Source organism: Apteryx mantelli, chromosome 14 (assembly GCF_036417845.1).
Source record: "Apteryx mantelli isolate bAptMan1 chromosome 14, bAptMan1.hap1, whole genome shotgun sequence".
NCBI lineage: Eukaryota > Metazoa > Chordata > Aves > Apterygiformes > Apterygidae > Apteryx > Apteryx mantelli.
In genome coordinates, this window is record NC_089991.1 from 16,879,815 (window position 1) to 16,885,814 (window position 6,000).

A 6,000-nucleotide genomic window follows, 5' to 3' on the forward strand; every position below is an offset into this window, starting at 1 on the left:
GCAAGGGATTACAAAAGGTTATAATTGTGACCTTGTGATGGGGAGGCTGTAAAACAATATATAATATATAAATAAAATACTGTACTGCTCACTGTCAGAGCAACAAGTATCAGCCAAGTATTTTAGTTCATTAGTTTAAGGGGGAGAGTTTTGTGTGGCTCCCCAAAGTGAATCCCAACAGTTAACAAATCATGGAGCTTATTAAATGGGGAGAAGTTGCAAGTACTATTGAGGACTGTGAAATACATTGTTTACACATATTTACTTAAAGGAGTTTCAGCAGCGAACTACACAGCGTTTTTTCTCTGGTAACGTCATCCAAAAGCATGTCTTTAATGTGAGGTGTATATGTAAGAAAGCAGTAGCACTACTTAGAGTTGGGAGTGAAGCTTACAATTCAGTAAAGCAGTTGTTAAAAACAACTAGAGAAATCTAATTGCATACAGAAAGATTTGCTCTGGACATAGTACTGAAATATTTGAAATAGCATTTCTGTCTGATTACCAGGTTTTTAGAAAAATGATGACAGGAGAGGGAGCAAAGATCGAGAAAAGCATCACTGAGGATTTGCAGGTACAAAGTGACTTTTAGAAAAGCTGAAGAAAACTAAGAATGTGTACATTTTGGGTACTAGCTATATCTTGACACTGTAGGGTGTAAAGTTATGCAAATGAGTTAGTTCCTTTAAGCTAAAATGTCATTTTTAGGGCTCTGTAAGATACCTTATTATTATACTTGTTGAGAGCAGAATCTGCCAAAACTGTGAGCTTTTTAATGAATAAAATACATGGCCCTTGCTGAAAGGGTTTGTTAGCTGATAAAAAGGCAGAAGCTAAGTGGGAAAAGGGGAAAATATGTAAACCAAAATGGGCAAATACATGCATGTCTGTTTGGTACTGCTGAACATGTATTAGTGAGTTTGTGAAAAAGAAAATTCAAGATAAGAAAAGAAGAATAACCGAATCACAAACTGCAGTTCATGAAAACTAGTTTTGCTAAAAGAATCGGGTATGTTATCTGAGTGTTTGGTCTTTTTCTTATAGTTGTGTGGAATTTGGTTATAGATTTCTAAGTCCTGTATCAAAAAGACAATTTCATCCTCACAAAATCATCCTTCTGTTAGTATGTTGAGCTAATGAACATCTCAATAGTGAAATACTGTATTTCTTACTGTTTTGTATGTTAAGTAGCCACAAGACCTTCTCAAAATGTTAGAAAAACCAGTTTTATACATAGAGAAGTGGAGGCATGTGTGGCTTGATTACCAAAGTCTGAAGAGAAGTGGAGGCAGGGGGATCAATGAGGATGATGGGGAGAGAAGTCTCTCATACTTCCCTTCTAAAAGCAGCATGACTGAGAGTCCATCTCAAGTGTCTCATGTTTCCATTCAAATCCAAATCAACTTTGATTTAATTGAAAAATCACAATATTAAAAATAAACCTTAATAATAATCATTCTAAGTAATATAGAGGGTTTCACTTGCATCGGCTTCAGAAAAGTCTGTTACATATTTGTAATGTTAACTGTGAATGCTTCCGATCCTGAGAAGGAATGTTTCAGTATATTTAGATACAAAACTGGGATAGCAAGAAGGTAGTCTATATAAGGAAGAAGTAATCTTTCATTTACCCCTGGAGTGGTATTCTAGGTTTTTGTGAACTACGTAATCTGTCTTTTGGATATTCTGGCAGAGAAGTTGAAGGCTATTACAAGGTAGGAGTCTGTAAAATTCCTAGCGTTATAGAACTGAACAGAGACAGGGATTCTAAGATGCAAAGCAAAATATGAGTGCTTCCCCCAACTTTGATCTTTATATAAATCCAGATAAAACCTTTCATTGACTTATTTCTCACAGTTCGTTACATTTAACAGGTTACTGAATGCCGTATCAACTGTATTTGTGGAGAGGATAAAACCCATCTTGAACTCTTGGGATTCCACAGCAATTTGTCTCTGACTTCAGTCTTTCCCTAAGAACTTAAGGGGCTTGTAAATACCTTCAATTCCACTCCTATCATACTTGCTCCTAATTTTCCCAGTGCACTGGTAAAAAATAACTTGTACTAAAGAAAATTAAATTTTCAAATCTTCCTCCTCCTGTAGTTAAATTGACTCAATCCTGCAGAAGCTGTGAAGGACACTGAATTCCACCAGTACCCCCTCACAAATACATTCATTATTCAGAGCTTAGAGAAGAAGAAAGATGATCATTATGAAGTCTATCCAAAATTTTTTGAGGAGGAGGTGACAGTGCATGATTCTGCAAATCTCCTTTGCAATTCTGTCAGCAGGAATCATCCTTTGGAGATGAAGAAATTTTGTTTCATCATCAGATAGGCACATCCTGATCATTGCATTGAGACTGAACTCACAAAGAACATCCTGCCAGCCTATATTAAAGTGCCAGAGTGACAAGATACTCATTTGGAGAAAGGCGGCCTTCTACATTCCTGACGATTATGCAAGATCTTATAACTGAAGGAAAATACAAGGATAAGTGGCCTAACACCTGATAAAAGAAGGCTGTCAAATAGGAAGTTGAATGTGATCCTTTTTTTCTAAAGAATTGCTTTTCTTACTATGTGGTGTTGCTTCTTAATAAAAGCTTGGGTAGAGAATCCATCACCCTTCTTTTTTCAGGAAGAGAATATAATAAGATAACTATATAGGGTGATGATAAGATGTGAAATACTGTAGTAAAGAAATAAGATATGTAAACAGAAAATTAGTTTTACTTTTCCTCCTACTGTTGTTTGCCCAGTCCCTGTCAATGTGTACCAGCATTCAGCAGATGTAGTGGTGAATTTGCTACTTCAAGTGCACAGTTAAAAGTGGCTTCCTTGTCTGATTATTTCTGTGAGTTAAATGCAGAGTTCTCTCCAAATATCACTAACTTATATCTTTCCTTCTCTGGTGATTTACAATTGTATCTCTGTGTCACCTTTGAGGAAATAGCGGTTTTCCTATCTGCCAGACAATTCCAGTCTAAGATGTATAAGCCACATACACTGTACTAGTTTTGCCAGTTTTACATAGAACTTGAATACCCTTCATTGAGTGCTTTTATTGCTAAGGAAAGGCAGCACTGCCAGTGCATAACTTATTGAATCTTCTTGCTATGTGAGGAGTCTCAGATTGATGAGTTACTGTTCATTTTCATTTGAAGCTTTTCATGTATATATTTTTTTCTTTGCCCTGCTATCTAGCAGCTAAAAATAACTTGCTTTCAAAAATGACAGAACAAATTTTACAAAGAAATAATAAAATCTACTGCTGTGAACATGTCACTTCAGGCAAAAGTAGTTGCTTATGCTGGCTGGAATGTTTCTCCGATGTCTTTAAATAACTTCGTTATTGAATAAGATATGGTTTAATTATTTAAGTGACAAAAAGATGAGCTTTTAGTATTTCCATTGATCCCCTGTTTATTCTTTTTAGAGTATTTCTTTATATTAGAGCTGCAAGCACTTGCAAAAGCCCATCTGGCTGGAAAACTATCTTTTTGTTTACAAAACCAGAAGTTTTTTACTGCTGCAAGCTCTTGCATGTTTCCTGCTGGGACCCCGAGCTAACATTTTTTGCTGGCAGGCACTGCTTTCAGCTCATGGGGACCTGCTGTCACCAAAAGATTTTTCCCTCGTGTGTCTTTTCTTTTTGTTGCAGCATCTGAGGTGACTGATCCTTGGGGAAACACTGGGTTTTTTTGTCTTTCTGAAGCAGCCTGGTTTGTCCTGTGCACATCATCTGCTCTGACTGGTGTCTTTCAGCCCATTAGGGTCAGTTGCTCTCCTCCACCCAGCAAGCACCTCTGTCTCCAGTGAAATTTCACCATTGGTTTGTAGAGCTCAAATAACTTTTATAACATGTCTGTCCGTGATGTCAACACAGTATACTTGATGATTACACGGTGGTCTGAGATCCGTTTATTTACAGTACCCACGGGCAGTGGGCAGAGTGTATGGGTGGGCTTGTTTGCTGGGATTACCTTCTTTGCCTGTTTAGTAAATGAGCCAGTTGAGTTGCTGCATAATGATGCTTACACTTCCCTGTTGAGCAAAAAGTTGAGCTGGTAGAGAGTTTGAGAGGTAGGAGGGGGAAGAGGAAGTGCTATGGCAAATTGAGTGTGGACAAAACAAATTTACTAGTTTCTCCTGGGTTTTTGGTTATCCTAAAAACTGTCAAAAAATTGAATTGCTTTTCTTCTACTCAAATGATTCTCTCTTACTGGGATGCTTACCAGAGTGGGATTTTTTTCCTTTTTCTTTTAAAAAGAAAACGTTAACTGAGATAGAAAATGCAGATTTTGAAAATGATAATGTATGTCTCTGTTGTACTGAGTGCACAAGGAGAAAATTACAGGAAGATGATATTTCATGTCTTCATTACAGTCTTTATCCTACATCTCTTAATTTAGTCTATTGCATGAGGAAGATAAGCGTCAATGTGTTTTTGCACAGGATGTTTTCTCAAGGAAAACAGTGAAAGCGCCATCGCTTGATGATTTAAGAGAACTAGATAAAGGCCTTAAATACTTCGAGCAGACTAACTTGATAAGCTGGCTTGGCCCAGAATAACTTGTTGAGATTAATAAGTGGAATATTCCACAGTCTTTTTCAGACCAAATGTGTCTTTCATTTAAAGATGTCTTTTGACTTCTGTAGAAACAGTGTTAGAAAAATGCTGTGTTCTTTAGAGTATCCTAATCTTTCTGAAAACTGCAGTAATTCCAAGATCTCTATAGTATTACCATCTGCAGCAAACCTCTTGTAACACCTATGAATTTGCTCCCTGAAATGTCCTCCAAACACTGAAACAGTTATATTGCTGTGTAACCTTTTTTTTCTCTACTATGAAACTTGTAAACAGTGTGTGATCTAAGGCTTATTTTAGGACAGTGAAATGCATCTTTGCCAGAGTGTGCCAGTTAGAGTAGGATCACAGAAGAATATTTCAGGAGTTTGAACTGATATCACTATGTGTGAATAACATTCTCTCAGGGGCAATATATATAGCTATCGTTATGCAGTAGAATCCACGTGTTTGTTTTGCTTGTGTGGGTGTAACCTCCTGCTTTTGTAACTCCTCTGGCATTTTAAGTGAGAGCAGCAAGTTTTTGCTCATGTCAGCTGCAGGATCAGCTTATTTGGAGTAGAAGCAGAAGGAGCTTTTCTGTGTTTTTTTTTTTTTGGTTTACCTTTAGTTCTTTTACAGTACAAGCATTCTATACACTATAATAGTGATACTTTAACTTTGAGGATGATATACCTTAATCCTGGACTGGGATATGAGTAGTCCTATACGTTGCAGATTTATGAAAAAGAAAAAGAAAAAAAAAATTATTAGAATTTTTATTCCAAATGTATAACTGTAGTTTCCAGTTTTGCCTTAGGCCAAAGTGTTTATTCAAATAGTTTATCAAAAATAACAACGAAGTTAATAAACTTTCTTAGCTGTCTTTTCCCAGGAACATCTCCAAATATTCTGTAAAATAAATATAAAAGTAGCTTTCTTCTGGCATGGAGATTCAGGCTTTCTGGAGAGAAAATTGAGTTTAACCATGTGCTCAGCAGTTTTTCACAGTGATAACATTAATTGGTTATTTTGGTAGTTATAAACTGGAATAGTTGGCTGTAAAAGTGGAGGGAGGGGGAGAGGAAGCCCTCAGTCAAGGATGTATCCATTAAAAGCCTAGATAATTTTAGTTCCAAAACAAGTATATCTTGCACTTTGAAGACTGTTGAAGACTGTTCCCACTGTTGCGGATCTCCCCGCTGGCCTAAATGGAATGGTCCTTATTGCACATTCTCATTAGGAAACAACTTTTTTTTCAGTTGATGGAAATTGTCCTTCCTTTGGGGCACTTTCAGGTAGCATCTAAGTTCTTTGCCTGCTTTCTCTTTTCAAAACAGCACTTCCAAAATATTCGAGATTAAACCGCCTTGTCTTTTTTCCCCCTCAATTGTACACCATTATGACTAACAACTGAAGTATGAACCAAT